Source organism: Protopterus annectens, chromosome 1.part0, assembly GCF_019279795.1.
Source record: "Protopterus annectens isolate FY-2018-M chromosome 1.part0, PAN1.0, whole genome shotgun sequence".
NCBI classification, from domain to species: Eukaryota; Metazoa; Chordata; order Ceratodontiformes; family Protopteridae; genus Protopterus; species Protopterus annectens.
The window spans coordinates 268929344-268954651 of NC_056725.1; positions in this window are offsets into that span (position 1 = coordinate 268929344).

Sequence of the window (25308 nt, forward strand, 5' to 3'; positions counted from 1 at the left end):
TGTTCCCCACTTGTTTTGTTTTTCTTTTCTGCCAAAATATCCCTCAAATTCCCTAATTTATCCTTATCATAAGTTCCATTTAATGGAAATACTTCACCGGGGCAATCTTTTGTGAGCAGAAACCATTAATTCAAAACTTACAAACTTCCTTCCCATAATTGTGATACTTAAAATATGCAGTAGCTCCCTTTGCAGGGATTTGATCCTGCCTACTCAACATTGTTCCCATTTCCTTTATTGAGACTTACCTTGTGGATCCTAGTAATTCAGCAGAAATGACTACACCAATTATCATATCATTCAGAGAGGGAAAAGTAGGGATACTGTCATTTTGCAATGACAGAGGAAGGGAGTCAATCATCTCAAAATTACAGTTCCAGCTTTGTGATCAGGAAAACAGGGTGGCTAGGTACTGTGCCTAGAAATGACCTCTCTTTTGAACTCTCTAAGGGTACTTTCACACAGTAATACCTATGCCCCATAGAGGTGTGGGCTCATTAACTCAATCATTCAACAAAAACAGTTATTCACTCATTCCATTCTATTAACTACAATTATCTACAAACTTTGTTTCCCAACAATCAGTTTTCCTACCTAGCCTATCATATTTGCACAGCCTGAATAGTTAGTATCTGAATCTCTGACTATTCCATACAAAGCAGTGTGGAATTCACAGAATAACTTTATGTGTTGGGTCCATGTAGTTTGTTTCACACTTCCCCTCAGCAATACCAAAGTTCAGAATCTGAGTCTTGAGCCACCAATTGTTATAGTATAAATTAAATGTTTATTTATTTATTGAATTTGTTTACCAGGAAGGTCCACTGGGGCTAGGTGGGTCCATTTCAGATGTGGCCTGGGGATAAAAGCTCCACATACAATTTACAAGTTGATACATACAATTTACAAGTTGATACACATACAAATAGAAATACAGAATACAAATACAATTACATAAGAGCTACCAGGCAATCAGGCAATACAGTAACAAATATGAACATAACTTTAACCAATCAGATTTGAAATGCAAATACATATCAGAGTTAACAGGTATTAAGCAGTAACCAGCAGCTTGGATATGAGTGGAAAGGTTCAGGTTGTATATGTACATAATAAACCATTTATGTTATGTATGTATTTAGCAATGTTAAAGGACTATACGCAAGCAATAAGTTGAATAAGATTTTAAAGACTGCTGAGGGTGTATACAAAATGAGATGACAGTTTTTAGTAGTTAACTGTTAGAGGTTAGGAGCAAGAGAAAGGGATGATTGTTGAGGGAGGGTAATTGCTGCAAAAGTTAGTAATGGAGAGAGGTAGAGAGAAAGGTGGTATAAGGTGGATTGGATAAGGGAAACAAGTAAGGCGAGAGGTGTTTGGATTATAGAGAGGCTAGCTGGAGCATCAGCAGGCCAGAAAGAAGTGGGTTAGAGTACAAGGAGCAGTGTTTAGAGAGAGTTATTTTGGCATGGGCATAGCCAGCCAGAGGAGAGATGTTGAAGATAGGAGGGTGTTCCAAAGTTTAGAGACTGTAAAAGAACAGAGCATTTGACCATCTGGGAGACTGGGTTTTTCTACACTGAGCAGTGTTTTATTTACTGATCTGAGATGTCTGTTAGGGTGATACAAGGACAGCAAGGAGGAAAGAGAAGGGCATGCTCTGGGTTTATATATAATTTTATGTGCAGTAAAGGTAAAGTGGTAGTTCTAGCCAGTTGAGTTGCGGTAGAAAGTAACAGTGATGTGCAGAGAATCTTGAATTTGTTAAGCAGGATTCAAAAGCAAAGAATATCTACATTTTGAGTCAAGAATGATACTTTAGGATAAGCAAAGTACTTTTTTATTCCATAAACAGTGCTGGGAGAGTGCCTGCTAAAATCTTCAGAATCAGGTTAAAGGAACAAAGCGGAAACACTTCATATATATATATATATATATATATATATATATATATATATATATATATATATATATATATATTCCCTTTTCCCCACTGTAGTGCGATCTCGGAGTGAGAATATAAAAGTAGGGGGTGGGGGGTGCAGCCCCCCTGTGTAAACATGGTGTGTGTGTATTTTTTTTGTTTTTGTGTATGTGTGTGTGAGTTTTACCTTCCGTTTACTGAAACTGCTTTTTCAGTGAAAGCAGTTTCGGTAAACGATGTTTGGTAAGGTTGGATTCGGACAGTTGGTCTTTCGATCAACTGTCCTAGATCTATCTATATATATATATATATATATATATATATATATATATATATATATATATATATATACATACATGGGTCTATGTATATTTGCTTGATTGAAAATTCACTATCTCGAGCAAGCAACATCGAGACCAATTAATGTGAAAGTGCACAAGATCGAAAGTGGACTTTCGCAAAAGCCGGTTCTCCAACTGGGAAAAAAAACTGCTTTAAACAGTACTTTGCAGAAGGGCACCCCCCTGCACCCCCACAGCCCCCTACTTAAATGTACTAACCCCTAGATCGCACTACAGTGGGGAAAAGGATATATTTCCTTATCTCCATTGTAATGCACTTCAGAGAACCAGCTTTTGCAAAACTACACTTTCAATTTAGTGCTCTTTCGCTTCAATGGGTTCAGTCTTCTGGTTGTCGAGAAAGTGACTTTTTGACAAGCAGTAGTAGACCCATATATATATATATATATATATATATATGTGTGTATATATATATATATATATATATATATATATATATATATATATATGTGGGTCTAGGACTATTCACTGAAAGCACATTTCACTGAAAGTCAAATGACTGTGCACAAATCATTGAAAGCTCAATTCACTGAAACACGTTTCACTGAAAGTTATATATGGCTTTTTCCCCACTGTAGTGCAAACCTGGAGTTAGTATATATTGTTAGGGGTGGGTGTTAGGGGGTGTGGGTGGCATAGATCCCCCACATAGTTTGGATATATATTATGTTCAGAAAAGAGTAATTTATTTTAATTGCAAGTATCCATGTATATAGTTCAAAATATTTAAAATAGGTGGGGGCTACTCCCCCACCCCCACCCCAATGTGAGGGGCAGTGCCTCTCACACCCCCCTTACTATATATACTAACTCCAGGGTCACACTACAGTGGAGAAAAGGCCACATATAACTTTCAGTTAAATGTATTTCAGTGAAATGTGCTTTCAGTGAATAGTCCTAGACCTATATATATATATATATATATATATATATATATATATATATATATATGTATATGTATATATATATATATATATATATATATATATATATACATATATATATATAATTATTTTCTATCAGCTGCATGCATGCAGAATTTTGTCATTGCATTACTTTTAGCAAATCTGTGAACTTTAAAATGTTTTCATTTTTTGTGCTCCTTGCTTAGAGCTTCACAGGAACACTTCACAAATATGCATTTGGCCAACTGTGCTAAAAGTTAATTTCCATCAGCCTTGTAACACTCAGTATCAGTCTACGAAATTTATCAGAGAGCCTTGCAAAGACTCATCCCCAGCATGAGAAGGCCAACGTGTAACTGTTTCTTATTTGAGTAATCCTGTTTCCACAGATAACTGAAACAATTCATTCACTTTCTGAAACTAGACTTTCCAACATAGCATAATATTCCTGAACTCCTTCTGCACTTACTTTGCTTTGAATTATTTGTCAGCACACTGCAGTTTAACAGAATGCAGTTGTATGGCACTTAAAATATAAGGCTACTACTTAAATCATTTAAAAATATATACCTTACATAATTATGCATCTGTTTTCCAGCTTTCCTTTGACATAAAAATGCCATAAACATTTTATTTGACTCCTTTGTGAAGAAATTTCAAGTTATTATGTATTTAGTGAAGAATAAACATGAGGCATAATATTTTATTGCAACAGAATATTTGGTACTATTTATCAAACACCTGGGTATATTATATGGTCCTATGGAGGATGTGCTCTTAGGTTTGATCAGCACTTTCAGTATATGCTCTTTAGTAACATGGGGGAGTTCAGAGCTATGGATCGTAGGCTTTTGGACAGTCATCTCAGGTCTGAAATTTGCACTAAATATATTTGCCAGGTAATTTGGAATATCCATCAGGTGTGAGTAGGCTTTGTCATTTAGTATGAGTTCTGTACATCGTTTAATGTTATTTCTTAGTTTCCTACCGTAAGTGCTGAAGGATTTGTAATCGTCTTTTGCTACAGATGCCAACCTCAGTTAAAGGGTTACCTTAGTTGATGTAATCATCATTTTAAAATTCTTCATCAAATTCCTAATATTTTTCTTTACTTGGGAACTTCAGATCTGTTGTATACCCTAATGAACCATTGCTCCAGTATGACGCCATTGTCACTTATTAATATTATTCATAACAGTTGTACATTAGCAATTAACCATCTCATTCTAAGTATTTTACTGTAATGTAAAACCTACCTAACAGTAGCCCATGAGGGATGCCCCCATTCCTGAACATTGCTTCTAGGACACTTTCTCTCCATATGGAGAAATCATAAGGACTACTGTGTTGTGCTGTAATAAGGATAATAATAAGACCATGTGCCAGATACACTACCTGACAATGACAGCTCATCATCTATACCAGGTGATATTTTATTTGCACGTGGATGCAATTTACTGTGTCAAGGACAAGAGGAACGTGACAAAGTCATAAGACCATTCCATAACATTCTGTTGTTCCTATGGTTTAGTCAGAAAGCAAATGTACTTGTGTGTCTTGCAGCATGAGAATGCAAGATACTGTCCTAAAATGCAACCAGCAGCTGTCTGAAACAACACTGCAGTACAGTGTGTCATACATGTGCCACTGAAATGTATCAGTCCAGCACACCAAGACTCAGGGATACTTTAGTTTATAGTTGGAGTGGGTTACCCTGCAGACTGTGTGAGGAAATTTAGCATGTGCACATCCCACAACCATCCTGAACCATCTCTCTGTCTAGTTTATATTTATCTATCTGTAATTTCCTGATCAGAGAGCTAATTTATTTGCATGTTTTCTCACCCACTGTGCTGACTCATCTTGGAATAAGACACATTTGTAAATCTTCCCCATTCATGCCCTACAGTATCCCGTTTTGCAGCAACCCATCCAAAAGATGCTGCATTTTACAAAAATATGCTGCGATGTTCACAAAGAAAAGAATGTGCTTATCTGCTGAAAGAATATGGCTTTGGCCATTTATCAAATCAGATATAATGCTAAGTACCACAATTAGGGTTTATCCCTTTTTATTTCTGTATGCCACACGTAGTTTGCATTATAACATACAACAAATTATTTCATGTTCTGGAATAATCTTTGACATATTTTCACTGGCATTGCTCATTAGTAGGCATTACTTAGTGTGACTTTCTTTCAGAATCTGGGACTTGTGACAGCCGTACAAACTATAGCAAGTTATCAGAGAAATGGGGATGCCTCATCATCTAATTTTCCCTTTGATAAATCTGTATGCAGAACAAGAAGCAGCGGTTCAAGCCAAATATGAAGTAACCAACTAATTCAAGATTGGGATAGGAGTGAATCATGGCAGTATAATTTGTACACTGAATATATTATACAAAATGTTAGATTAGATAAATCAGATTCTGTAATCAAGTTTGTTAAGACATTATATTAACAAAATATTTAACAAAGTCTAATAGATAATCTGCCATTATCCGATAAATGACTAAAATCTTACCTCCGTGAGCAACACAAATAAATCTACTTCAGTGTCGATGGATGACTCATATATTTCTATAACTCTATATATAATTCTGCTTTTATTGCTAACCCATGGACAAATGTGTAGGTACAATCTGATGAAGTTAGCCTATTATACATCCAGCAAAATGGAAGTATTCACAATCTTAAAGCAATTATACCTTATCATATTTCATATAAATTATGTTAACATTTCTTCTTCTAAGTTAAGTACCAGATTTTAGTTTTGTCCTGTATATCTCTAGTCCTTTGCAAATTAGGCTTTCAGCTTTGTAAATATTTTCTTTTGTTATGGCTTCAACAATAATGTATTTTGTCACTGTGCTTAATTGCATTGAGGGACAGGGATATGGTTATAAATGATCTGCTGACCAGACCTTTCTCCAGTGTAATAAACAGATAACTAAATAAATCATTAATATATTAAAACATATTAACAACCCCTTATATACAGATGGTACCACTCAGATGGTAGAAAGTAAAGACGAGTTAAAGAGCTTGTTAAAGAAGATGAAAGTAGAAATTGTAAAAGTTGACTTGCTCAAAAAAAAAAATGATGAAATTAAATTATGGTTGGGATTCAGAGACATGGGCTGCAGCTTCTAAACTGTCTGTCGCAGGTATGTGCAGTATATGTAACTGCAAAAAAGTGATACAGAGACATCTTTACCCACAATAAGGAAGACCTCATTATTGGCTAATTTGCATGTTTCTGAATTGCGCATAATTACCCTCTAGCTGCTTGGTCAATTATTTATTTATTTACTCACTTATTTATTTATTTTGGTGTGTATGTAATGACCCTGATAATGAGCTAGCTAAAGAAAACTACATGTAATTTGATATACTTTTGCTATAAAATGTTCAGTTAATTGCTCATCTATTGCTGCCTGATTGGGTATGAGTGGAAATTGCCAAGTAAATCCACCCACTACAGCAGTTCACGTTTTTAGGCTGAAGAAATAGAAAGTCAAACCAGCATCACACGGTCCTATACTACTTGTGACAGTTTTGATGTGGCAAGGTATCTGGTCAGTGTTGATCACTGTTTACATATCTGTACTCCATCAAGATCCACCACTGGGAAAAAAAAACACATGCTTGAGTTGCCTTGTAAGCTTAAGCTAAATAAATGCTGCATAACTATAAAAAATGTTCTTAGATCTCCTGGTTGCAGAACTGCTACATTCTATGTCGGAAGAGGCTAAAAGGAGGTAATCTGTGAAATCTGGTTCAAAATGCTTCAAACTACATTTTTAAAAAACAAATAAAATAAAATCACACAATTCAAGAATACCAAAGAAGCATCAGCAGTGTTAGTTAGTACTTTTTTATACTCAGTTTATTTGCATGCATATTGAATTTTTGGGGAAGAAACATGCGGTGATGCTAAATACCACATTAAATATGTTGATTCGTTTTGCTTTTATGCATTTGAATTCACTTTTTTTTTTTTTTTTTTTTTTGCTAGGAGGTCTGCTAAATGAACAAAACATTATAACAGCTACAATATAGTTTGCCATTTCTTCTGTTCCATTTCTGAGACAGCCTTATCTAAGTCATTACTAGCAAATGAATTTCAAATCCTGGCTTTACATTTCACGGATGTGGCTCTGTGCCTTTATAGCTTGCCAGCATAAACAATTTTGCCACTTTTTGTTGCCAAGGTAAGGAATGTTTAACTGAATATGTTAAAGTGTGCTGATATTTTAGAGATAATTGATAATTGATGAGTTGCACAGTGGCACAGTGAGTAGCAGTGTTGCCTCTCAGCAAGACATTCCCTGGTTTGGTTCTTGGCTTGGGTGCCTTCTGTATGGGGACTGCATGTTCTCCTCATGTTCATGTGGGCATTCTCTTGGGATTCTGATTTCCTCCCACATCCCAAGACATGCAATAGGTGAATTACTGATTCTAAAGTGTGTGCATTTGTTTGTGTGTGTCTTATCAAAGAAGCACCAGATCAAGGAATAGTAACAGAAGCTACATGAGACAGCTATGTGCTGTACATACGGCACAGATCTCTAACCTGTAAATAAAGGCATATCAGCTAGAACTTAAAACTGATGGCCTAGAGAATAGGACATGATGAAATAATATCAGGATTACAGGAACACCTGAAGGTAAAGAAGAATGGGATCTATATCATGTTGTCGAACTTTTTAAAGTTCGAATGTCATATGGTCAACACCATATGATCGAACATTTAAAAGTTCAAACGTTTCAACAGAGATTTCCGTACAATGCGAAATGGGAAGATTTCCTTTTTCTGCATTGTAGTGCAATCTCGGAGTTGGTATATTTAATGAGCGGGGGGCAAAACCCCCACATAGGGGGTGCCAGGGGGCTTGGCCCCCCCCTGCTTAAACCATTCAGGTAGGTTTTTTCTTTGGTTTATTTTTTTTATTACATTTTCGAACTTTTAAATATTCGATTATATGGTGACGACCATATGATGTTCGAACTTTTAAAAGTTCGATTATGTAATATAGATGCAAAGAATGTTATCCAGTGGAGGTTATCAGGAAGGAGTTAGCTAGGATTTTGAAACTACTACTTCAACCATTGAAAGCCTGTTCACACAGGGTAGTGTCAAAAGCATAAGTGAAAAACCTGAATAAATGGAACAAACAAACCAATGAAAAACTGTTGAAAACAAAAAACAACACAAAGCAGAAAAGCCAGGGTATACAGACCCCAATTAAATTATTAGCACTTTCGTTTAAACACTGCCAAACTTCTTCAGATTAGTGAAAAATCTGCCAAGGCACTTTATTGTTAGAAGTTCTATATATAATTATACCGAATCAGTGCTCAGTTGATGCAGAGGTGTAGGCAGTGGTCTAACTGTCAAAGGTCAGGAGCGCAGTTTGCTCCTGATTATGGCAATCATTTATTTAATTAAAAAATAGCCATGGTTCCAGTTATTAGCAAGCTTAGGAATCTTGGGTGACAATTTCAACAATGTTTCTCTGAAGCACTGAGCAGTTGATATAGGGATAGCAAATGTCCTTTGACAATCCAGGTGAAACAAACTGCTTCTTTGACACTTTTTGCTCATAGCTCCACCAGAGAAAAAGATGAGGATTATGCCACTCATCAAATTATCCAGTCTCCAATCACCACTCAGAAGACAGAATAACAGTAGGTCCCTATCCTCTGTACCTAATCTAAACAATTTCATGGCATTACAGGTACAACAGGAGCAGGAGGACAATAGTGTCAATTCATGACACCAACCCCATCACAGGAAGACCTAGTAGATTTAGTAGGATTACTACCATAATCCCATTGAATTAAGTGAACGGAATCAACAGCAGAAATGACACAGACTCGATACAGGAGCTTGTGGATATGAGATTGCCCTACGATTATGAGATTACCCTATACCCAAAACCAGTGTTCATCATGAGCTTAAGTATATATTTATTGCTTCTTATGCTGAGTATAAGTATATAATTTTCACATACAGATGTCACTGATTCCCATATATGAAGAAAAGACTCACACATTTCTTTTCTTTTTATGCTTTTAGATGTACAGCCATAGTAATATAATGACTATAACTTCAATCAGATGATGCACTATTTGAGTTATACCAATGTAAATAGCATAATACCTCTCATCTGTTCACTGTTGTTCCCCCCCTAAATGCGCCAATGTACATGGAGAAGGAGTAGACCATCACTCAAAGGTATTGGATGTTTAGGAGTTCACTTAATAGGTGTTATGGAAGTTATTTTCCCTTTTCTTCTAGAGTCACTGGTTCTCTGTCTGTTGTTGTTAAAAGTTCACCAAGTTTCATTAGTTTCTCAGCAGTAAAGTGTGTGTGTGTGTGTGTGTGTGTGTGTGTTTGTACTGTCTGCAACTTTATTTTGTGTTTATGCCTCATTATCTCACCATCTAGTATGTCTAATGTTATTACTGTCACACAGGGATCTCATCTTAGTTAACAACCACCTAAGGACATAATAACCAAAGTCATGTCCTACAATGCCAATGGAATGTCCACCTGGAATAAGGTAAATTAATTTTTTTTCCTCTAGTTAGAAAATATGCACCACATGTGATTTTTCTTCAAGAAACCAAGCTCCAAGACATATTTTACAAAAAGTGGAAGGGGTGGAGAAATGCAAGTTGTGCCTAGATGGCCAAGTGTGGCATCATTACTTCAGTTCACCAGTCACTGAATTAGAAATGTCTAAGTATTAAGATGTGAAAGGTAACTGGGCTGTGATTAAGAAAAACACAGGTAAAGAAGTCTTTATAATAGCAAATTTCTGTGTTATGAACACAGACTCCCTTGACGCTTTCAGTCAGATCTCCAAAACAGTGGTACAACTACAGAGTTCCAGTACCACAGTAGTTATTGGAGGGAGGAGACTTTAGTATAGCTCTTACCCATCATAAGGACATGATTCCAGCAGGTAGACTAAAGTTCCCACATTAAGCTCACACAGTAGATGATTTTTCATTTATCTGAATTTGGCATACACATGGAGAACTACATATCCAGAGGAAAAAAAAAAACTTTACATGTCTAACCCTCTCAGTGGCTTCTGTGAGCAAGATAGATTATATTTTTTATAAATGACAGTAATATCTAGAAGGTTATAACATGTACACTTTACCTCACCTCACTTTCTGACCATGTGTGTGTCCCAGGTCCCCAGAATGCGTGGGCCAGTGGGTTGCAGACAGTGGAGCCAAACTGCAAGGTCATATGGAAAGAAAAAAAAAATCACAAATCCCTTTTTACACCATTTTTACATGGAGCAGTACAGATACTGTCTACCGGAACAGAAAAAAACACTGGCTGAGAACGCACACTTAAATGGCTCCTAGCACTGGCCAATGACTATGTTTTATAACAGGATAATACTAATCATGGGACTGTATTTGCAATTTTATTTCAGGGAAAATTCAAGAGACCATTTCCCTAGAAACTTTATGAGACTTAGTGCCAGTATATTCAATGTCATACTTGCAATTTAGATCAATCTCCCTTTCTACCTCATTTGCACTTTTCTTTTGAGTATGTTGTCTCCTGCCTTTTGGTAGTTGTCAGAAAATTAGCCTGTGTAAGATAAGTTTTGTCAAATACAGGATCTTTCCTTGGATCACAACACAAATTAAGCTGTTAATTGCAAGAGATGAGACCCAGTAATCCAAAACAGAAACAGTGAAGTACAAAACTTATTGGTACACTATTAAACTATTTTTTGGAGCTGAATGTCCATTGTACACTTGCTAATCATCTAAGTATATATATATATATATATATATATATATATATATATATAAGTATATATATGCTAACTCCAACATCACTCTGCATTGGCATTTGGGGGATAAGCAAGGTACCACAGCATCAGTTTTAGTACACATTTCTCAGACTTTTGCTATTACAGTAATTTTTCCTGCAGATTACCATGATGACATGTAGAATTACAATATGATCTCCCAAGTAAAAAGTAATCTTTCTGTTAGAGACAAACTATGGAATCAATAAACAAAGGCAAATTACTACCTTGTTTAAACTCTATAAAACTAACACCAATGCACTAATAAGAAATAACAAAAGTTAATTGTTCCCATCCCACCAGACCTGTGAGAGAAATAGTTCAAAATACTTCTCATAAAGAGGATCACACCCGTTATCCCTTGTCATACCATAACAAGTCAGTGCCTTTCCTCCTGATCCTAGATCTGCAAAAATATCTCAACAATGAAGGAATTGTTTTGACAGCATAATACAAAAGTGCACACTTGTAACATTAACCACAGCTGTTAAGTATAGCACCATGTTTTTAAACGCTTTTGCTGGTCACTGATATATATATATATATATATATATATATATATATATATATATAGATATATATGGGTCTCCTTCTAATGACCGAAACGCCGATTCGCCGACAGTGAAATCACCGACACGAAACGACCGACAACGCAGTTGACCGACACGCTCGAATCCCGACAGATGGAAGACCGACAAGGGGAATGTGTAAGCGCGACCTGGTAAGTATGCGATAGTGAGGGATTTAGGAGTAGGGAGCGGACAGGTAAGTGTGCAATACTCAGGGATGTAGGGTTAGGGTGTGTGATAGGTGAGTGTGCGGTAGTGTCGGAGCTTGGGGTTCGAGGTGTGTAAGTGAGTTAGGGTTAGGGTGCAGGTAGGGAGAGTGTGCGGTAGTGTCGGAGCTTGGGGTTCGGGGTGTGTAAGTGAGTTAGGGTTAGGGTGCAGGTAGGGAGAGTGTGCGGTAGTGTCGGAGCTTGGGGTTCGGGGTGTGTAAGTGAGTTAGGGTTAGGGTGCAGGTAGGGAGAGTGTGCGGTAGTGTCGGACCTTAGGGTTAGGGTTTGGGTTAGGGCTAGTGGATATGTGTTGTAGTGTACTGTGTTGTTTACGTGTAGTGTGTCGGTGTTATGGTGTTCGGTGTTTCGCGTTGTCGGGTTTGTGTGTTGTCGGTTTTCTGGCGTCGGTGATTTCACTGTCGGCGAATCGGCGTTTCGGTCATTAGAAGTAGACCCATATATATATATATATATTATCACTACATTTTTATTAAGCTTAATTTATTCAATTTTCCCCATCCCTGTGCTGATAAATTGATCTAGTCAGCAATAAAAATTGTCACAAGAACTGTCCTTCAGCTGAATTTATTAACTGCTTGAACACTGCAGTCATATGTCCTAAATGTATAACTTTGGAAAAGTGTGTGTGACACCCCTGCCCTGGCCCAGTAATCAGGGAGGCTCAATCCTCACCACTAGCACCAGAAGGGACGTGCACATTGGGAGGATGACAAGTACACACACAGTAAAGTCAATTTCCCTTAAGAGCGCACAGAGATAACAGTCAGTCTGGGGACTGGTTTCTCCCTCTTTCTTCAGATCCCCACTAAGACTCCCCACTGGCACAGCTATAGGGTTAAGATCTAAGCTGTGTAGTCAAGCCAAAACCTCCAGTACCCTGTCTGTCCAACTAGTGTTTTGTGTCTCTACCCAAGTAGCTGACACACTCACTTTCAGATTTGGTTTATATATAAACACACACACACACACACACACACACACACACACACACACACACACACACACACACACACACACACACACAGGCTGGCAGAGGTTTACTAGCTATGGCCCATTCTGTCCAGACTAAAAGGTAGTTATCACTGCCACCAACCAGCTCTTTATCAGCTACTATAAGACCCTTCCTAAATGATGATCAATCATACTGTGGGATGATACTATTATCCAAATGGTAAGTGTGACCAAGACGTTCAAGGGTATTGGAGTGGTCCATACAGTGTCACCAAATACATGTGCAAATACATGTGCAAGTACTCTAAGAGCTTAAATATCTCTAAACAAACCAGCCACAATTAAAAGGTTTAAATATATTTAATAGTAAAAGACAATACTCAATAAAAGACACAGTCACTTCAGAGTTCAGAATCACAGGAAATAGTTTAAAGCAACATTGCAGGACAGTCTCAAATAAATGCAGAAAACTATTCTTCACTATATTCCTATCTATATCTAAGAGAAATCACTGTACCCTAGTTATGTACTATTAGCAAGGCAGAAGTGCTGAAGATGGATGTTTCCAAGTCTAAAGACAAATACAAAATGCACATACTCACTCTCTGAGATAGTTCTTAAATTAATAATACACATTACTGCTGGGTCAGCTGGATGACATCACTCTTTGTCACCTGCCCCCAGTTCCCAGGCTAAACAGATACTTAGAATTAAGTACCTCTGTGTCAAAAATACTTATGTCTCAGATGTGCAGCTAATATTTTACATTTTAAACCCTGTAATTATTTCTGTTTCAAGACAACAGGAAAACCACTATCTGTAGACGTTGTATCCGCTTGCTGCACTGAAACACAGTCATAAAACTCTTTGCTTTTCAACTTATTTTCTTGAGTGTTTGCAAGTTAACTCTGTATGTTCTAGCCTCTACCATCAAAACATACATTTGCATAGGCATATAGTTTATATAAATTTCTGTTCTTTTCTAGTAGGGTGCATTGTGGTTATATTCTTGAAGCTTAGTACATAACATACAGTTCAACACACACTTCTTCACCAGCAGTTTAATATCCATATAACATATACATAATTCTCTTACATTTGTAAGGCAAGCCTATGGCATACATTACTATTCACAAATGACATATGATTCAAGACAGCTGGGCTAGCAGTGTCACATTTCTATATAAATCATATTAATATTTTCAAGTGACATATAATTATTTACAAAATTCTGACTAGCTGGGCTGGCAGCATTTTGGTTTGTCACAGTGTATATACTCTTATGTTTGTCAATATAGTAACATTCAAAACTTATTGTTTCAGTTTCGGTATGGATTTGTCATAGAAATGGCACAACAATTTCTGACATAAAAATCCATATGTGCTACCTTAGCTGTGTGAGTGTTGTTGATATTTTGCTTAGCAACTCATGAAGGGCATTTCAGGCAGTGAGCTTCCTTCTCTGCAGTAGTGAATGTAGTTATCTCTTGACTGCTGGACTGCTGTGATGTTCTGTACCTGGAACTGCCTTATAGATCCTGAGCAAATGGTACAAGATCCACAGCCTAATCACTTATTAGGAAGTTAAGGTACCATCATATTACACGTGCACTACAGGAGTTGAATGCGCAGCACATCAGATAGCAGATTAAAATCAGTACCTGAATATTCTCTCACAAAACTTTTCATGGCTTGTATCGACCCATCTTAGGAACATTTTAAACTGGTACTTGATCTAGCTAAATGCCCCACAAACCTCCATTTAGAACTCCATTCCATATAAAAATTCAATAAATTCCACCACGTATTCTTATAAACTACTGCTACCTCCTCTGTCTCTCTCATGTCCTTGAATTTATTACCCAGGGATATTTCCTGTAATTATTTTATCCTCACTTATATCATTCCTTACTTTTTCCATAACATATTCCTTATTACTACTAAGTCTGGCTGTGCACACTATCCCATCTCCCCTTTCCACTTATACATATATTCCCAATCTCCTATTCTCACATATGCATTCCCTTCATCTGAAATCTTATTCTTTATTTACCCCTGCCCATCTGCTGGCCACTAGCCTCGATCTCAGTCAGTTGGACAATTTGTTCTCCTTTTTCCAATGTGAAAGCTAGCATAAGTGGGACATCATTTATGTAGGAATCTTGCCCCCCCCCCTTTAGTTTGCCCTGTCTTCAATTTCTCATGCGGGGTAGCAAGCTGTCTGTATCCAGCATTAGCGCTGGGGGTGATGTAAGATCTTAGGTCTACTCTGCCCTTGGAAGTCATGTCTCCAGTGTTGTGTAGTGTTCTTTCCATGGCTTTTACATCAGGATCTTGCTCCTTGGGCACACATACCCATACCATCCCCTTGAACAGAAGTCAGTTTGCATATCCACATTACTTTAACCCGATGCTAGCTCTAACAGATGTTTATGCCATTACTCCAGTGGGATTCATTTGAGTCATAGGGCTTTATTCCCTTTATGCTAAAGATGTTGCCTGTTTGAGAATATTATTCTTACAATGATCAGATTCCTTGTATTTCCTAAGCCTTGTTCTCCTCACAATCCTGTCTTCCTCTCCTATTTTTCTGATTACCTCATTCTGTCACACACATTTCTTCTTTTGCTTGTACCTTTCATAAAGCCTGTTGGATATATAGTTGACCCAAGGTTCTCTTGTTTTGTTTTTGGAATATGGAATATAGAATACCAACCAGGTATACCATATTTATATTTATATTTGCTGCTCAGTACAGAAATATTCAAGTTTATGCATGGTCTGCTGTCATTATGTACACACTGTATATGTATGATTTCTCTGTATTTGCTATGGTGAACACCTAATTTACAGCTGATACATTTGCTATTCTCAGTATATCCAAAAGACTTTCACTGCTTTGAATTAAGTTGTGCACCAAGTACCATAAATTAATCCCAGTAAATCAAAACGAAGAGGCGATAAACATGGCAGATAAAATCCAAGCTTTTCATAAACAGATAATATAAAAATAAATGTGAGCACTTTGGCATAGAACCACTATGCTTCATCAGACAGTTCTTCTAGTTTTTATTATCAGTATATACCAATGTGTTGAGCTTCTTTCTGTCTATTACAAAGTTTAGCATGAGCACTATATAATTGTCTTTATATCTGTTGATTCCATTTCAGCCATAATTTGAGACAGACTGAATGACAGTTCATACTGTGGAGGTCTTGTATATATGGAATTAAGTAACTTTTGTTTAATTACTGTTTATACATGTGCCTGTTTTCTTCATTGTCACACCACTACCTGTCTATATCTAGGCATATACTCACTTATATGTGTACAGTACTTCTTTTTGTTACTTAATCTTGCATGTCTAGAGCTTTTTTCTATATAAATCTGCACTGTAAATGAATGACGATCAGATGGACTTCTTGGTCAAGAAACATACATTCAAGACAAAGATGCAAGACAGAGAGGTTAGATAGACAGCTGCATAGATAGATAAAAGAATACAAGCTACATTATGTGCTAGTTGAAGCAGCTAAGGTGAAATCTAGTTTGCTTGTGTTTGCTTTGTGTAATTATCTGTCTGAAGTACTGTGTCAGCTTCAGTAAATATTTCATTTAAATATGCACTTGGTCTCTGGATTACACAATTAATTGTTGTTCAAATATGAATAGTTAAACTTAGGGTGATCAGGAGATTCTGGAAGGCATTTAACCTACCCATTAGATCCTATTCAGGTCTGCTGAACAGCATGAGCTAAGCAAAACAATCTTTCTATACTGTTTCTTCATATTTAGTACTATTCAGAGGTAAGCACATCAGTGTTCTGTAGATGGAAGGCCCTTGACTTGTTTCAGCAGACATTTTGTTGTTCATTGTTAATGTAGAAATAGGTAGCTTGTCCGGAAAACTCATACTTCTCCTTCAAAACTAGGTGACAGGTGGCATATGATAAAAACTGCAGTGGACCTGTGGTGGGCATTTGATGATGTCCCTTGAGATTGCAGTGTAGACTAGAAAGTACATAGCCATCATCTCTTATCTACAGATGTCTCTTAAAAAGACTTTATTTTTCTAGTCAGGATATAGTACAAAGAAATATTCAAACTGACTGTCAGGGTGCCATAATTCACTAGATTCAATGTATTGAAACATTTCTCCCTTGAGAATTCTCCTTCCTGCTTCTAGAAAAACTCGGTCTAATATAAGATCCTTTTGCAGAAGTGCAGTGTTTGCTACTAATACTATAGCATTTGTGAGACAACTTGCAAAAAAAAAAATGAGTTGCTTGGATAAGTGCTGAAAGCTTGCTAACTTCATTGTCTTATTTTTGTGAGACACATCAGAAGCAGGCTTGCATTTCTGTCTAACAGAAAAAATATTAACTTTTTTTCCCTCCATACTTTTTCTTTACTGATAACAAGACAGAAAAAAGTTTGAAAAAGTCAGTCTGAGAATGGCATAGTTAGCAGTGTTTTTTGTAATTTCCTGGATGGAGAAGATTTTTTAGCTAATTTCAAATCAATGTACGAGTATAAAATTATAGAAAAGTGTATAAATCTGCAGCTTCCAGTTTTTTTTTTTTTTTTTTGTGGAGATAGGGGGAACTCCCACACATACCAACCCACTCCCATGCTTAAATATTTTCGGTACAAGGTCACATAAACTCAAAGCAAAAGAAAGCAGTTTATTTTCCAGCAAAACCAAGAATTTTGCTTTCCACATATCTGTACATATACTCTCTGGAAAAATAAGTTTCAATCACTGTTGATAATTCAGACTACCATTACTGGTTGATCAGAATTTTGTTTGCCCATTACAGTTTGTATCTGGCCTATACCTGCATGTGTGACTTTCAACAAAAAATCAGTTTTTAACATTTTGTATGAGTTGGACTGATCACAAGTTTATTAACGTTCACTTTTTTTCAAAGAGTAAATCCAAAGAATGCAAGCATATCTGCCTTTACATCACATCATGTAAAAAGTGAAACTATGTTGTTCATGTCAGTCTTATCGATTACACACCTGAACTTACATTCATATTTTACTTCAATATTCATCTATGTTCTTTCCTAGTTCTACAGAAATTAAGGTTAAGAAATCAAGGCTGAGCGTCACAGAGGGCTAGCACATTGCATAGTGCAAAACTGCAAGAGAAGCAACCATATGCTGGTTTGGGCTGACTTTAAGGTAAAGACTCTAAGATAAAGGTGTGCAGCCATTCATTATTTGAAATAACATGATAAACAGTGCATACTGTATAATATGCAAATGAAGTGACCCACAGTGAGACAGCGATTCAGAGACATATAAAAAATGACCTGACACAACTCTGCTTACACATTCTGAATGGGGTGATATGAGGAATGTCAGCAGCAGTAGTAGCCCAGCAGTGTGTATTAGAGGCCACTGTAACAGCCAATGATCACAGTGTTGGACATTGTGGACACCAGAACCAAAGAAGGCATTACAGACAGCAGCTGACATACCATCACTTAACAGACCAACAAATACAGGACCATTTCTAAATGGACAAGAGAAGTAGTGCATAAGGTTAGGTGGAATAAAACTGAACTCAAGGGAAGAAAGGCAGTGGTACAGCTAAATAAAGTGAAGCAGAAGAGAAGAGAGGGGTGTAGTAAGGGTAAACAGAAAAGACAAGACAGAGCACAGCACATTGAAGATGGATAATGGATTAAGGTCACAAAACTGTAAGACAGGAAAATAACTTCAGAATATGGCCATGAAGAAGAAATAGGGAATAATCAGACAACTGTGCAAAGGGTTGAAGCCAGATTGCATGTTACAATTGTTAGCAGATGTCCTACTAAATTCCTAAAGGGATAAAGGGGTCCAAGTGAGGGTGGCAGTCAAAAAACATAGGTTCATCTCAAGAAGAGCTACTGGGAGGGAAGAGTCAAATGACTTGTGAATAGGAGGGAAAATGGGAATAAATGTGAAGGAGGTAATTAAGGTAAATAGGAGGAATCAAGTAAGTGACAGAATATAGGTAATGTTCAAATAATGTCGTTTCAGCAAACAAAGCTGAAGGCAAGAGAACATAAAAGTGAAACAATACTGAGTGTGGAATGTGTGTGTGTGTGTGTGTGTGTGTAAAAGAGTGAGGGAGGTGTCAAACAAGTAGTGCTGTATTATACAAGGGATATAATTTAATACAACCAGGAAGGTGGATGAAATAATTTTTGCATATTTGCATGGTCCTAAAAGTTCGTCAATGTGCCTATGATTTGAAAACAGTCCAAAGGTAAACTTAACCGGTCACTGGCCAGATGCATTTTCTTTGAATGTGGGTTTTAATGCCATTTCAGTGAATATGAGTTTCAAAGGCAGAGAAGTTTTAATGGTAAGTCTGTTTTTGTTGTGAGAATGTATTGCTTTGTTTAGCAAATGTCTGTCAGTGTTTGCGCTATAAGATTTGAAATAAAAGTTTTAAATTAAATCCAAATATCTGAAATCATTGTAGAAGTAAAACAGAAAACAGTATGCACACTGAGAGTTTTGAACAGTGTTTATGGTAACTGGGGAGAAATAGTCAAGTGATAAGACAATGGAATTGCTGTGGGTGGGGAGGCATGATCCATTACCCTGCCTAGGGCCCCATTTGACCTTGATCTTGCTTTGCTAGGGGGAATAATTACTTGGATTTTGTCTTTACTAAAATGGGAGTATCTAGGACCATCCCTTGTGTATCTTCATCACTTGCTATATCTGACCATAAAGCAGTCTCCTTTGAAATAAAACTGAAACCAGAGATCCCTTCCACTCGAGGTACCTTTAGAGATTTCTTTAAGGCAAGCTACCTACTCCTAAGTGATACGTTGGCAAGCTTGAAATCCCCACCAAACGGAATTAATTCCACTGAATATACAGTAATGTAAACCGTCACAATATACGAGCATGTAAACAGCTGCATATATGCAGCTATATCCTATAGGAACAATTGCAGAGCAAACCCCAGAAACAAACTCACATGGTAGAATTATAATATCAACAAGCTTTATAATAAAAGAAAAAGAATTTTAACCAAAAGTAAGAAGATAAATTTCCAGAATGTTACAGTCATTGTCTCTGAAATAAACAAACAACCCAGGAGCTTAATAAAATCCATGAATGCCAAGTTTGAGACTAAAACAGCTAACCAAGCCAATGACAATTAGACAGTATTTTTTAGCTATATTCATAATCTCAACAGCACAATGCTGATTGTGAACAATGTTATCTACAGTGAGACTAAAGATATATCTAACCTACTTGCCAATAAATTTAGCTCTAACTCTACCCCTCTCTGCCCTCCGTCTGTCTCTCAAGATATATCTGAAACTGTCTCACCTTCAGCTATCACACAAGACCTAGTCATAAAAGTGCTATCAAAAGCTAAAAATACTGAATTGATGGGTCATGATAATATCCTCAGATACATCTTAAATAGCATGAAGCATGATTTAGCTGCACCCTTAATAACTCTGTTCAATCTCAGCCTCAATACATGGCTGATTTATGAGATGAATGTAGTGTAAACATCAGAAATTCTGTGTCTCCCTTTGAGACAGAGATAGCATATACAGGATATGTTATCTGCCTAGTATTGTCTTAGAGAGCAATGAAGTTTACAGTGCATTCATCTCCATCTTCCATAGAATTCTTGGATATCTTGCTAACTTCTGACAATGAGGAAAAGATTAGTACATCATTATATCGTAAATCTTGATGGAAAAATGCGCTATTGGATAGAGGGAGTATGCATCCCCCATTTTCAAATATAATGAAGAACAATTTTCTAAGAACTTCCAAACTTTGAAATAAAGGTGATGATTTTAATGATGAGATGGAAAGAATGGCGGTTAATTTTCGAAACCAGGGGTACAAGAGTAAAGAAATTTTGAAATTCTCAAAACAAGTGAAGACACATAGAACTGGAGGAGGGAAACCCTGGTATTCTGCTAACTTGTCTGAGAGCACTTTGACCTCTCTGACCACAAAGTCACCAGTTAGGTTACCTCTAGTATACAGTAGTGATATCAGAGGTATTTGTCATATCATTCGGAATAATTGGAAACTATTTACTGCTGACAGCAGTATTAAAGAGGTTGTTTGGAAGATGTCCCATTTTTTGTTTCAAGAGGAATCTTAACTTGAAGAGTTTACTTTATTATAGACCTTTAACATATGGTCAGACATTTTTACATAGTACTAAGACTGGGACATTCCCATGTAGAAGATGCAAAGCCAATACTTACATTGATGCAGCCAAATTTTTAAGCATCCATTAAGAGCCAAATCATATTCATTTAAAGGTTTTACCAATTGTTCCACCAAAAAAATGTGATCTATATTGCAACCTGAATATGCTGTTCAGCCTTTTATGTTGGCAAAACCAATAGGATGCTGAAGGAACATATCCTTCAGCATCTAAGTGATATTCAAAATATGGTGAAGTATAGTGCAATATCCCAGCACATCTTAAATTTCAAGGATCATAGTTTTGTATTCATGATACTTGATGTATGAAAAATTAATCCTAGAGGTGGCGATATTTCTAATACCACTGAAGTTAAAGACGTTCATTGGAGTGCTGCATTAAGAGCTGATAATTTACCTGGGTTGAACAGGATGATCCCATTAAAGTCACTTTTGAAGTAGGCTTTGCTATATCTTTGCATTTGACCAATGGAGTTGTTCAAGGGAGCCATTTTGTTTGGCTGGCATCAGTCTTATAAAATGAGACATTGCTGATTTTATGAATGGGCTTTGGACACAGAAGTACTATACCTACATTCCGATTGGTTGGCATCATTCTTATGCAATGAGACATTGGTGATTTCATGAATGGGTATTGGATATTGAGATACCATATTATTGAGGGGGTTTTATTATTATTTAAGCTTTTGGTGGTAGAATGAATGCGGGATCTGACAAAGAACTATTCTGAAAGTGCATATCCTTTCTTATTGTGTTTTTAATATTTTATATCCATATTTTATTATTAAAGGTTTATATGAGCCCTGCCTTGGTGGTTCTGCTCTTAATATCTTTTATGATTTGGATTACTTGTTCATCAGCAGGACTTCTGGTTTTGTCCGTATTATAGGTTCATATGGTCATAGGTGTGTACTAGGCTAATGGACCTGGAGCCTTTACAAGCCTAGCCCATAGCAGTGCCCTGGCATCGTGCCACCTGACCTTAGTTCCCAGTGCCTCTATCAAGTAGAGCCACTGGAGTGATCACTGGGGTGTACTTTCTATTTCCCATGCACTCATCAAGATTTCTCTTGAAGAGGGCCTGTAAGGTGCTCTGCTTGACATGTATGGGAAGTCTATTCCAGAGCATGGGCAGTCTCTATGTTATGAACCTGTCCTTCCAGCATGTTCTTTTGATTGTGGTAATGAGGTTGAGGTCTCTGGAGTGTGTATTGTTCATTGTATTTATTCTTACTGGGGTTGCAATAAAAATTCTGCACATTGTTGGAATCTGGATGAGTTCTCCTTCAAAATCAAAAATTTCAAAGTGTTATTCATTAGTTGTAGTACTCTTATACCTCTAAATGTATCATGTGCAGAAATGTGACTAAAGTAATGAAGCTAACTCCTTTTTATTGGTGTTTGCTAAACCTGTCTTCATTAGACTTCATATTACATGCACATCTTGCAGTCATTCTAAACACCAACTAAAATTTACTATTAGGTCATTTTCTTTCCATTATACAGCCTTCTAAGGTGGCTTTGTGTTAGCATATGTATACCCACGTTGGATATATAGTGTCACTTAATAATATGATGTCAGCTATTTGAAAGTTCAGTTTGCAATACTTGACCTTAAGTCATGCAGCTATGAATAACAGCTTGAAGGCTTCACTGTGAAACAGGGTGATGAGGCTCAGCCTGAGGTCCTGGTGTTCCCTGCACAATTAGTGACATGGTCACCAGAGGGGATGGACCAGAGAAAATGGAAATGAGCCACTGCTGTTGGCTCACTTATACTGAGGAGGTAGGCAGCTTAGTATTGCACATTTGGAGATCCCTGGAGAGACCTCTGAGTGTCCCACCTCTGACGCATGAGATCAATGAGCACATGCTGTCCCAAGCAGTGTGACTAGCACCTGCAGCCGCTGAAGGACAACGTGTGTGGAGACAAGTATGATCACATCAGGAAGGCTGCTGTTGTGGAGATGAAGTGAACTTTTCTGGGAAATTACTAGTTGAAGGGGGAGGGAACAAAATGCTATTCTTGTCCTTGATATAGATGATGGCCTCATTCCAGGTTTGCTTAACCCCAGTCCACAAGATACCAAGGAACAAACAAGCCATATGACTCTCATCAAGTGAGAACAAATGGGTCAGTAGGGTAACAAGAAGAGAGAGCTTAAGGGTCTGCAGGAGGACTGGAGAAAGAAGTGAAATAAAACTTGAAATGCAGTTATCCTACCAGTGCCACTGTTTCCAGAAAGTATGTCATTGATCACAATTATCAGCCAATGAGTAGCCAGTTCTCAGTATAATAACATTTCATTAAACACTTCTAAAATCATTCCCACCTGCAGAGGGGAATGTATAATTATCTTTCAAAGAAAACATCAAGGAAGTAGCCAGATGCAAAGCAATAAAATATAATAAATTATTGAACGAACACTTCCCTAGCTGCAGCCCCAAATCAGAAAACTGAAACAACCGTCATTAAGCACCAACAGTTTGTACACATTATAAAGCATACATGGCACACAAAATAAACATGCATGATTCAGCAATGGGTTAAAAACTGTGGAGAATATAATACCACTTGTACTTAAACGTGCTTCATCTCAGCTGGCAGTGCAGTTTTTTCAGTCCTCCTGTTTTTTGTTTTAATCTATTTTTATTTTTATTTTTTTTGTTTACTGGGGTTCTCATACAGTGTTGCTGTTCATGCATCTGTAAAACAAAATAAATAATATAAATGTTCCATTTGCATTAATCTCTTATTTATCACCTCAACTTTTAAAGCTTGTCTTAGGCTAAACCAACTTCCTTGTCCAACAGTTATTGTTAATAGTATGTTAAGCTCACCATAAATACATCTCACTGCAGACTTTTGTGATGCCACACTATTCATTACTTGTGGAGTTAGTATTTCTTCCTAGGCACCTTACAGATAATGAAAGAAGACAAAGCTGTCCAAGAGCAATGAGCCAGACATTCATACAGTCATGTGACATCTCACTTAGGCTAATCTTAATAGGATTCCTAAAGCTATACTGCATTATACATGCAATCCCTTCCCTTTAAGATCTATGCTTATATAAAGGAGCAATCAATACATATAGACTGCATTTAACTATAGCACTGATTGGGGATTTTACTTGATGTACATTGAGATACAGACATGCATATAATACATAAAGCAATACAAATGCGTTTAAATTGTGCACTGTCATTTAATAGCAGCTTTATGACTTTGTGTCATCACAGAATTTTAACACATTGATTCCATACAGATGTTAACCATATCATAGCTAGATAATTCACAGCCACTAGCAGATAATGATGTACTTACAGTAGGTTCAAAGATCACAGACAGTAGTAGCCCATTATTAAGTACTTTGTCATAAATGGCCGATATACAACTACTATTGGGATACATGAATGATTCACTCTCTGAAACAGTTTCAGGATAGCATAGATATGATACTGTTGGCCTAAGCTGCCCCTTACTGGTAGTTTCTCACTGACTTCATTGCATTTACATGAAATCAATCCTGTCTTGAATAAATTATTTTATACGTTTTCATGGCTACACTTTCATTTATCTTGACAGTGGAGGACCTTGGCATATTTATATGCCAAATGACAAGATGACACAAGCTTCCTTTTGTTCCCACTGTCTGGAAATTGGATACTGAATTTTATATCTGTAGTTCTCAATATAGGTAAAGTCATACTGAACTATAATAGCAGTATTTCTCCTTCTACTAAATATCTTTGTACACATAGACTGAATATCTGGCACTTTTTCTGGTTCAGGTAAAAAAAGAAGATGCTGGGAGTATTTTTCTCATTTTTCTCACCAGTCTGCAATTTTAAAAGGAGTGTTTCTGTATTCAGTTACAGAGTCATAACTAGAGTGAAACAAAGTGGTCAGCAACCCCAATCACGAACTGTTAAGGGATGATATGCAGCTGCTGATTAGGTCTGAGTTGAGAACCTGAATTCATTTAAGAAGCCATTGGTGATATTGTGGCTTCATAAATGAAATGATTTTGTAACTACGAGTATCAGTAACTGTACCAAGGATTTTGCATAAGGTCTTTGCTACAGTTTGAGTTTTTTTTTTGTTTGCTGTTGTCTTCACTTTTGAAGTTTTGTGGAAAGACCTTGATGTTCAACCCCATGTTGATTGCTGAGGGCAGCAGATGACATAAGCATTGTTCTATTTAAGATGAGCAAAATACCTGCTTAGAAATTTTTGAATTGATAACATGCATTTTTATGATGTTCTTTTCTATATGGATAACTCGCCCCACT